Here is an 11,707-nt window from a genome sequence, read left to right as displayed (position 1 = left end):
CCTTCAGTTTGTGAAAAGGAAAAAAATAAATATTACTAGGATCCAAATAATTGTTTTTAGTAACTTCACCTTTCATAGAAAGCCTGTTTCTGCAATAACAAATATTTTCCAAATATATCACTTTATGCCAAATTTCAAGCAGTTCTTTTTTTGTTAAGTATCATTTTTCCTTAATCTCTCCAATTTCGTTGAGAAGGAGGGAAAGCTAAGAGGAAGGTTAAACCATTTATTCATGAAATCTGTAAATCCCCTATTAAATATCTCTCCTTTAACATCAGTAAAATTTTCATTTTAGATTTTAAAACCACTGCATAGAAATGAAAGATATGATAGCAGTTTTTTTGAAGAAAGAAAAAAAAACCTTTTAGATTATTTGCTAAATACTTACCTCGTACTGTTATTCTCTCAAGCATGCCCTCTTATCTGCTCAGTGGACCTGTTTGCTGCTGGGACTGAAGTCGTCCCATTGACTTCTCCAGAGCCTCCAGCACTGGCCCTGAAAGCAGTGAAGCAAATGTGTTGTATAGCTGCAAGCCTGCCAAGGTTATTTCCTCCTTGATACACTCATTTTTAGAGAGAAGCAGCATTCATTACAACCCGTAAAACGACCAGTTAAGTGTGTTGAGCCAGTTCATGACCCTCTTCATGTCGTATTCATTAGAGCTTTCTTTGATATTTGGGGGACTGAAATAAACCTCTGTCATTTTAGTTTAAGATAGTTTCGTTTCAGATTAATACTGAGCTGTTTTTCCCATTTGAGAAAAAACAAATCTAGAGATTCTAGAGCTTTCATTCTGTGAAGATTTTGCCCTGTGAGCCTTATAGTAATTTCCAGAGTTCTAGTTTCAAAACAAGATTCTTATCCAGCTTTTATGTGTTTGCTATGGAACACAATGAATTCTCTCTGGTTACAGCCTTATATAGAAGAGTACAGAAAGGTCTGAATTCTACATGTATACATTGGTTTTAGCAGAAATTTTCATTGCTCATTTTTTAAACAGATGGCCTCAGGATTGGGGAGTTGGTTCTTCAGCAGGTTTTTCCTCCCATGGATATCTTGGGGAAAGCATACAAAATGTAATGAAAATGTATTTCTGCCTTATTTCGGAAAATTGGTATAAAAATTTTAACAGCTGTACGAAGTTTTTTTCTAAACTGTAAGACCAGCTTATTAGCATTAGAACTTCGAGCATTCTCAAAATTTTCTTTAAAAAATCATTATAGGTCTCTCATTTTTTATTTTTTTTTAACATTTATTTATTTTTGGAAGAGAGAGAGACCGAGCACTAGTGGGGGAGGGACAGAGAGAGAGAGAGAGAGAGAGAGAGAGAGACAGACAGACAGACAGACAGTATCTGAAGCAGGCTCCAGGCTCTGAGTTGTCAGTACAGAGCCCAATGCAGGCCTCAAACTCATGAACCATGAGATCATGATCTGAGCTGAAGTCTGACACTTAACTGATTGAGCCCCCATAGATCCCTTATTTTAAAAGTGTTAAATTACTTCTAAGTCAGCCATAGCATTTGTGCCCTTTTTCTGTTTAAAATTTATATTCCTTATCTTGTGTGGAAAATACTTGATTCATTTCAGTTCAACTGAGAACTTGTGATTTTATTCATTATTTGCTGCCTTTTTAAACTCAAAATTCAACATTTTGTAAAAATATTTGCAATGAATTTTGAGTGAAAACTTATAAAATAATATTCAAGTGGATTTTAATGTGCCAGGATTCTCTTCAGGAATATGGAAATATTCTGAAACCCTGCTTTATTCTGAATCACAATTTAGTACCTGTCACAAAATCACAATATTATATTCAATGAAAAGACTTCTGAAACAAACCTTCATGGATTTGTGTTTATAGATATTTATTTATTTATTTATTATTCTTTTAATGTTTAATTTTGAGAGAGAGAGAGCACAAGAGGAGGAAGAGCAGAGGGAGAGGGATACCGAGAATCTGGAGCAGCCTTCAGGCTCCAAGCTGTCAGCACAGAGCCTGATGGGGGTCTTGAAACTCCTGGACTGTAAGATCATGACCTGAGCCAAAGGCAGACCTTTAACCTACTGAGCCACCCAGATTCCCCTATAGATGAAAATTTTTTTTATATTCATGGGGTATGTTTTTTAAATGATGACCATTATTACTATTGTAATATTTTGCCAGTACTAACCCTCTCACCAACATTCACTCACTTTTTTAAAAAATCTTAACTATAAGTAGTTAAAATTGGTTAAAATTGGTAGTTGGATTATTTTTGTTTTTCTGTTTTTAAATTGGTTTAATGGCTAAGGAACATAGCTTGTTCAGACTGCTTGTTTGGCAGCTTTGGGTTCTTAGAAGCATAGCTGAGAATCAGGTAGAAAGCAAAATAATAATAGATGAAAGGTAGATAGATCTCCCAGTTGGCAATAACTATAAACTGCTCTAAAACCTCATGCATGTTAGATGGAAAGCAGCCTATAAGTCCTCACTCCAAATCTCTTTACATATACACTCACAGAAACATGTCTCTCTGCCCTCTTTAATGAAAATGCCGTTTGCACATGGTGGTAAATCTAAATAGTAAAAAAGAATGGTCAGTGATAGGGGTGCCTGGGTGGCTCAGTTGATTAAGTGTCTGACTCTTGGTTTCAGCTCAGGTCATGATCTCATGGTTGTGAGATCGATCCCTTTTTTGGGTTCTGTGTGTGAGTGTGGAGTCTGCTTGGGATTCTCTCTCTCCCTGTCTCTGTGTCCTTCCCCTGCTCGCACTTTCTCTCTTGCTCAAAAATAAACCAACTTAAAAAAGATGTTCAGTGACAAATTCACTCTGGATACGGTTTTGACAAACATTTCCCTGCTTACCCCACAGTAGGCTAAGGTAGACGAGCACTTTGGTAATAACAAAAGGGGTCCCACTGAAGAAACAGGAAATACAAAGTATAGGCATTTAGGTCCACTCAGAGGCTTGTGGCTCACCTATAACTCAGCCCTTCACAATTTTATGTGATATAATTCTTGATAACAGAGTGGTGATTTCTACGTATTTAAGAAAAGTTAAATCATCTTTATCTCTGGTTTGGATGGCAGGAATAAGTGCATTTTTTAAAAGATTGCTATCCAAAATGACAAATACAAAAAGTATGATTCTTAATAGTAGGATGAAATTTCAAATATCTGGAAACCTCATTTGTGTAGAATATGTCATTTATCGAGAACTCCAAATAAATTCTTACTAAAATAGCTTAAAGTTCAGATTCAGACTCTAATCTGAGTGTAACCAAAAAAACCTAATTGGTGCATTTTTTCTAAAATAATGAATTTTGTCCTTGGTGCCTTTTTAATTAACTTTTTTATTTTTTTGAGTTTATTTATTTTGAGAGAGAGATAGAGTACATGAGCAGAGACGGGGAGAGGGAGAATCCCAGGCAGACTCCAAGGTTTCAGTGCAGATCCCGATGAGGGGCTTGATCCCACAAACCATGAGATAGACCTGAGCCAAGATCAAGAGTCAAATGTTTAACTGATTGAGAATATTGAACAGATTCTATCTTTGACTTAAAAGGGCAGTCTAAAATTCAGATTGTCTAAAACTGAACTTCTGCTCTTTCTCTCCAAATCTGCTCTATGTATGGATCTCTTTATCTCTGGCAAAGGTATTTGCCTCCTTAGAGTCTCTTTATCTCACATTACTGCGTGTTATCCATCAAGAAATCTTGTTGGGGCACTTGGAAGGCTCGGTCAGTTAAGCATCTAACTCCTAGTTTCAGCTCAGATCATAATCTCCCAGTTTGTGAGTTTGAATCCCGCATATGGCTCTGTGCTGGTGGCACAGAAGGGCTTGAGAGTCTCTCTCTGCCTCTACTGCTCACCCCCACCCCCATCCCGCCCCACTTTCAAAATAAAAAAATAAAATAAAATATCTTGTTGGTTCTACCTGCAGTATATATATACACCAAAATCATATATACCAAATTTTCCTCCCACATCTACTGCTACCATCTTACCTAAGTCACCATCGTATCTTGACTGGATTTCTAGGTAGCTGCTTCTTCTACCTTTGCCCTCTATTCTCAGTAAAGCACCCAAAATGACCCCTTTCAAACAAGTCAGATTATATAAGTCCTTTGTTCAGAATTCACCAGTGGCCCTTTATTTCACTCAGTAAAAGCCAAAGTTCTAATAAACCCTTGGCCTATCAAGTTCCTATGAAGCTTTTATGATCTGGCCATAGTTTCAGTTATTCTTCCCCTTCTTCACTACACTCAAGCCGCTGGCCTTTGCTGCTTCTCGAACATGACTGGCATGGTTCCAACATAGGGATACGCATGAGCTGTTTCCTCTCCCTAATTCACTCTTACCTCACATAGCCACTTGCTTCCTCACTGCTTAAATGTCACTTCGTCATTGAATCCTACCCTGACTGCTGTAATTAATCCTGTTAAACCCTCCTCTCCTGCCTCTTCCAATACCCCTTACCTTGATTTACATTTTTATTCTCCTTAGTACTTCACCTTTTGACATACTTTTTTTTTTTTTAAAGAGAGATAAAGAGAGGGTGTGAGTGGAGAGGGACAGAGGGAGAGAGAGAATCCTCAGCAGGCTCCACACCTAGCAAGGTGCCTGGCATGGGGCTCATCTTTCTACCTGAGTCAAGAGTCAGATGTTTAACTGACTGTGCCACCCAGTTGCCTGTCACCTTTTTAATTACTTTATTTATTTATTTTTTTTTAAGAGAGAGTGTATGGGTCAGGGAGAGGGGTAGAGGAAGGGAGGGGAGAGAGAAGGGGGTGGGGAGAATCTTAAGCAGGCTTCACGCTCATCGTGGAATCGGACTGAAATCAAGAGTCAGATGCTCAACTTACTGAGCCACTCAGGTACCCCTCATTTATTTTTTATTGTAAGTCTCTTAACTAGTATATAGTGTTTGTTTGTCTTTTTTGTTCACTCATCTCTAAGTTTATCCTGCTTGGAGTTTGTTTAGGTTCTAGCCTTTTATCAAAATATGGAAAGTTTTGGCTATTATATCTTCAAATGTTCTTTCTGGCCCCCCTCTCGCTCTAGGACTCCCATTATGTGTATGTTGGTATGTTTGATGGTGTCCCACAGGTTCATTTTTTAAAATTCTTTTCTCTTTCTGTTCCTCAGATTCGGCAGTCTCTATCTACCTAACATCAATTCTCAATTAATCTAACTTAATATTGTCAGTTTACCTAACTTGGTTCTTTCCTTCTGTCTATCCAGTTCTGTTATTAAACCCCCTCTAGTAAATCTTTCATTTTACTTACATTTTTCAGTTCTAGAATTTTTTTGGTTTTGTGTGTGTGTTTAAAACTTCTGCCCCTTTATTGATGTTCTTAATGTGATGAGACATTGTCCTCATGTTTTCTTTAGTTATTTTCCTTTTTATTTTTATTTTTTTAGCTCTTTCAATATATTTCAGGTAGTTTAAGTCCAATAACTGGGTTTACTCGGGGACTGATTCTATTAATTTCTTTTTTTCTTTATTTTTTTTTAAGTTTATTTATTTTGAGAGAAACAGAGACAGTGTGAATGAGGGAAGGGCAGAGAGAGAGAGAGACAGAGAGAGAATCCTAAGCAGGCTCCACATTACCGGTGCAGAGCCTGATGTGGGGCTCGAACTCATGAAACTATAAGATCATAACCTGAGCCAAAACTAAGAATCATATGCTTAACCGACTGAGCCGCCTAACCACCCTTATTAATTTCTTTTTTTCCTGTGAATGGGCTGTACTTTCTCACTTCTTTGCATGACTCTTAACTTTTTATTGAAAACTGGATATTTTGTATATTATAGTGTGGCAACAAAGGAAATCAGACTTTTCTCTCCTTCCAAGGGTTTATTCTTGCTGCTGCTTACAGATTGTTTGGTGACTTCTGAGGTAGCTTTATAAGTTTGTATTCTTTCTCATAAATGGGCCACTGAAGTCTGTGTTACATTAGCCTGGTGGTCAGCTAGTGTTTTTGATACTTTCCTTCAGTGCCTCAAGCCAAGAAAAGAAAAATAAAGAAAGGGAAAAGGAAAAAGACTCTCCTAGTCTTTGCAAATTGGCTCTGTGCTAGGGCACTCCTTCAACACTATCCCGGGTCGTTTGCCACTCTGCCTTAGCCTTCACTTCCTGTTTGGGCAGAGCCTGAGGTGAAAGTTTACGGTTCTTCTCAGGTCTTTCCTGAGGATGCGTCCAACCCTGAGTGTGCATGTGGTATTCTCAGTTTCCCCAGTACACACGGGAGCTTGTAGAATCCCTTATTAGCCCCACGTATCTCCTTTCTTGGCCTCTTTCTTTCCAAGCTTTTTGGTCTGTTTATTTACTGTCCTGACTGTTCACCTCTTCTATGAGGATTATGGCCAGTACTTTTGCTTTTAAGTGTTTTCAGCAAATGTCCCTTGGGCAGCAGCTCCAGCCCTGGGAATACTCTTAGGTTTGGTGAAACAAAGGCAGACTGTTGCACTGGTGCTTCGAGGAGCCACCGGACGGGTTGAAGCAGAGCCACGATTCCGTGAGAGTAGTCTTCCCTGCTCCCTCTCACTAGCAGCCTGTACCGGGACACAGGCCTGTGCTCTCAACAGGCCCCACCAGTCTCAGGGGTCGGGTGGTAGGCAGGCATTTGAAAAGGTCATAGGTCTCCTTTACAACAGTGCTTCGTTAAGCTGTCCCCTGGTTGTTGTGAGTTTTTGACTAGATTGCAGAGTTCTATAAAAGTTGATTCTGACAATTTTTGCCAGGTGATTATTGCCAGAGAGCTGCTTATGACTTTATCTACTTTTGTCAAGAACAGAAGAATAAGATTTCTTAAAATATCAGTGAAGCTCTGTAATACAGCTTGATATCATGAAATGACAATGTCCTTTAATCAAAAGAAAGAACTCTTTTTTTAAATTTTTTTTTTAGCATTTATTTATTTTTGAGAGACAGAGCATGAGCAGGGAGGGGCAGAGAGAGAGACACACACACACAGAATCTGAAACAGGCTCCAGGCTCCAAGCTGTCAGCACAGAGCCAGACGCGGGGCTCAAACTCACGAACCATGAGATCATGACCTGAGTCGAAGTCAGCTGCTTAACTGACTGAGCCACCCAGGCACCCCTCAAAAGAATTCTTATACCTAGAATTATAGTTGATGATCATAAAAGACCCAAATATTTTATGTAAAGTTGCTCAGCTCTGCAAGTCTTTAGTAATCCCTATAATCAGCTATTAGAAACAGACTTTTATCAGGACACTTATTTCAATATCAGAAATGAATTAAACTTTCTGAGAATTGAAGTACATTTCCATTTTTATAAAATAAAGGAAATACCAATGAAATCTAATCGACAAGTTGAAAGCATCCTACTCATACTGTAAGACTTTTCTTGGTTTGCTCATTTTAAGGGTTGGTGGGAATGTACTAATAATATACTATCACTTTTTTAATATTAACGATTTCTCTAAATCCAGGAATACAATTTGATATATTTTTTAAAGTAATCCCTTCTTTTTTAAAAGTTTAAATAAACTTTTAAAAGTGAGAGAGGAGCAGAGAGAGAGAGAGAGAGAATCCCAAGCAGGGGCTTGAACTCACATAACCATGAGATCATGACCTGAGCCAAAACCAAGAGTCAGATGCTTAACCTACTGAGCCACCAGGCACCCCTGAAGTTTGATATTTTAAGAGCCATGTTTCTTATTACGGTGAAGTAGCAATTTCTTTGTATTTATGAAATTTTTTTAATGTTTATTTTTAAGTGAGAGAGCACACAAGCAGGAGAGAGGCAGAGAGAAGTGGGGACAGGATCCAAAGCAGGCTCCACACTGTTAGCAGAGAGCCTGGTGTGGGGTTCAGACTCGTGAGCCATGAGATCATGACCTGAGCAGAGGTCAGACACTTAACTGACTGAGCCACCCAGATGCCCTTTTGTATTTATAAATCTTATGAATCTACTTTCTTTTCCCTTTCTCTCCTACTTTGGTAGCACCTGAAAGAAATCGATCTTTTGGAAAGAAGACAGAAGCTTATCTAAAACAATAGCTATTTTTAGTTACTTGAAGTCCAGTAAAATGATTTAAAAAAATATATGTTAAAAGTAGGACTAAATTTACATAGTTTAAGGCAGGATCTGTGTAATTTTGTTTTTGTTTTCTTGATACTTTACATGTAGTAGTAAGTAGATATAAACTGATAAAGTGAAAATCACCCATAGCAGTAGCTTGTGATATGGGGGTTTGTGGGATAAAAGGATGCTTGGGAAACAACTGTTTCCTTCTTCTTCAGTTATTTTCCTGATAATGAATATTTGATGTATCTTTTTTTATATTGTGATAAAAATAAAATTCAGAAAAGATCTGTCTATCCCCGCTTTTTACCCTAATGATATTCAATTTTTATTTTTATAAACTGACCAAAAAGTAAAGGAGAACAAGAAACGTTGCTACAATTCCCACACTTTTAGCTCCATTGTTTTGTTTTTTTATGTTTATTTATTATTGAGACAGAAACAGAGCATGAGTTGGGGGAGGGGCAGAGAGAGAGGGAGACTGAATCCAAAGCAGGATCCAGGCTCTGAGCTGTCAGCACAGAACACGACTCGGGGCTCAGACCCATGAACTGTGAGATCATGACCTGAGCCGAAGATGGACACTCAACCTACTAAGCCACCCAGGCACCCCAGCTCCGTTGTTAAAAACAAATGCAGCTAACAAATTTATAATTGTCTGAGTAATATACTTTAAAATTTTACGTACCAAAATATAAATATGTGAAAGAAGCTGATGTGATACATTTTATGCTAATACAGTGGTTTCCAAATTGAATCCCTTGTTCGCTACCTCCCCCTTCCCAATAAAATAAAATCCACTATATTTCTGTGACTTGATCGCTTCTAGACATTTACTTTTCTAAATATGTTCATGGAGACATAGAGATGAGATGTTTTTATTGCTGATCAGGGATTAGTATTTAAATACTATATTATGTATTTAAATACTATATTTATTTAAATACTATATTATAAATACTATATATGAGTCTAAGGAGTATATCAAATGACAGGAATTATTTTGTGATGTTATCTGAGAGATAATTGTTTAGAAAAGCTAATATTTAAGTAGTGTCAGAATTATCTAAAATAACTGAAGGAAAGCCTTATGGACTACTATTAAAGATTTGGTGTGTTTTCTTTTAATCTCTCCTCATCTCTTGCCTTTCCTTGCCTCTTTTTGTTTCCTTCTTGCAGTTTATTTGTTGAAGAAACCAGGTCATTATTACTGTCAATTTTCCACAGTATGGATTTTGCTAATTGCACCCTGCACCCCTGTATGTAATATAATGTGGTTTTTGGTCTTCTGTATTTCCTGTAAATTGATAATTGGATATTGGAGCTTGGTCCTATTAAGGTTCAATTTCTCCCTCCCCCCCGCCCCCCCACTTTGGAGGGACAGGACTGGCAGTACACATAAGGCCTACTTGTTTCTATTTTTATGATGTTAGTAGCCATTGATAATTATCCTGAAGTCCATTAATTCATTCCATGCCTCAAAGGGCTCAAAGTGATAGTGATAATTATTTTACTGCTTATTCATTTATTAACTGTTATTTTGAAATTTTTATATTTATACATACATTCTGTATGTATTATATATTTAGACAAAGATTAGTGTGTAGAAATTTTGCTTTCATTGAATATTTACATTCCAATCATTGCTTAAAAAGATTCTTTTGTCCTTTTAGAGCTACTTGCTAAAAATTAAAGTAAACATAGAATATTCTGGCTTTATTGTACTCTTGAAGGGGCTGAACATCTGAGTTAATTTATTTAAAAATTTATCATTTCTTGTCTTAACACTTTAACTGAAGAATGGGTCAGGATTGGAATGGTTATAGACAGAGAAGTTTGACAAGAATTTTTTATGATCTTTGAGTTTATAGTCTCACAACCTATTTCTGTCTTTATGGTAATCAACTAGGTAAAGCTCTGCATTAAACCCCCAGTATTTGTTTGCTGGCAAAATTTTCTCTGAACCTCACGAAACTATTAATATCCTATCCTAAGTATAATTCTTTTTTAACAAGTGAGCCTCATAAAATAAATGAAGTTTTAAGATACATTTAGAATAAGGTCTGTGTGAGTCAGTTTTCCCTGGAATGTCCTACGGTGGCTGCAGCTGTGGGACGAGTGGGTAAGTCTTCTGTGCTGTTAGCTCCTTAAAAACTTGGTGGTGAGATCCGGAGGTCAAGACCGTGAATACAACAAGCTTCCTAGGTTTAATATCCAATTCACTTTATAATATTTTGCATGAATATTTGGGCATGAGTTACCTTCCCTTTTTTACAAATGAGAACCCAAGCTACAGCTGGAGTAACCGAATGCCTGGTTCTGACCCAAAGGCAATTTCTGGGAACACATTTAAATTTCAGTCATTAAATATAGTATTCTACTCTATCATACATACCACCAGCTCTCCCCAGCATAAATGAGGTGGAACAGATACCATTTTATGGGTCATGCAGTTAAGGCTCAGAGAGATTTAATGATTCCCACTCTTTTATTAAATGGCTATGCTAGAATTCAAATTCAGGTCTTTCTGATTCCAAACTCATGTTGTTCTCACTACCACAGCAAAATGAAGGCACGAGGAAAAGAAGGCAGATTATTTAAGGAGTCACTGTTATTTCCAGTGAGGGATTATTGAGGCCTGAAACAGGCAGTAGAAACAGAAACAAGAGTTAAGGGTTTCACGTGACTTGGTGGCAGGTAAGATGTGGGGAATGAGGGCATAGAATGATTAAAGATGTGAGTTTCCTGGGTGCGTAAATGAAGTGTCATGGGGAGAGAAGCAGTTTAGGGGGGGCTGCTCCTTCTCTTGCTGTATGGAATTATATTTGTTGATTGAGGTGTTCGTGGTATATTTGGTTGAAGATATTCAGTAGGCACTTTGAAATTGAGGGTACTAAGATTATTTAGTCTTGGGAATACAAGGGAGTTTAACAGAGTGTATATTCTTTTTATTTTTTAAATTTTATTTAAATCCAAGTTAGTTAACATGTAGTGTAATAATTGTTCAGGAGTAGAATGTAGTGATTCATCACTTAGATATAGCACCCAGTGCTGTTCCCAACAAGGGCCCGCCTTAATGCCTGTCACTGATTTAACCCATATCCCCACCCAAAACCCCTCAAGCAGCCCTCGTTTTTGTTCTATGTGTCTCTTATGGTTTGCCTTCCTCTCTGTTTTTATCTTATTTTTCCTTCCCTTTCCCTATGTTTATCTGTTTTGTTCCTTAAGTTGCACGTATGAGTGAAATCATATACTCTAGTTCCATCCACATTGTTGCAAATGGCAAGATTTCATTCTTTTGATCACTGAATAATATCCGTGGTGTGTGTGTGTGTATACATCTTCTTTATCCATTCGTATGTTGGTGAACATTTGGGCTCTTACCATAATTTGGCTCTTGTTGATAGCACTACTATAAATGTTGGGGTGCATGTGCCCCTTCAAATCAGCATTTTTTATCCTTTGGATAAATACTTAGTAGTGCAATTACTGGATTGTAGGGTAGTTCTATTTTTAATTTTTTGAGGAACCTCCACACTGTTTTCCAGAGCGGCTGTACCAGTTTCCATTCCCACCAGCAGTACAAAGATGTTCCCCTTTCTCCGCATCCTTGCCAACATCTGTTGTTGCCTGAGTTGTTAATGTTATCCATTCTGACAGGTGTG

The 11,707-nt window shown here is 37.5% G+C and overlaps 1 protein-coding gene across 1 annotated transcript in view; it reads left to right on the top strand.

Annotated features, from left to right (window-relative positions):
• Nucleotides 1-11,707, top strand: part of PSMD1 (proteasome 26S subunit, non-ATPase 1) — a 93,094-nt gene that overhangs the window by 49,491 nt on the left and 31,896 nt on the right. The gene's annotated exons all lie outside the window — the stretch shown is intronic.

This window comes from Suricata suricatta, chromosome 3 (genome assembly GCF_006229205.1).
Source record: "Suricata suricatta isolate VVHF042 chromosome 3, meerkat_22Aug2017_6uvM2_HiC, whole genome shotgun sequence".
Classification (NCBI taxonomy): domain Eukaryota; kingdom Metazoa; phylum Chordata; class Mammalia; order Carnivora; family Herpestidae; genus Suricata; species Suricata suricatta.
This window is presented reverse-complemented; position numbering and strand designations above follow the sequence as displayed.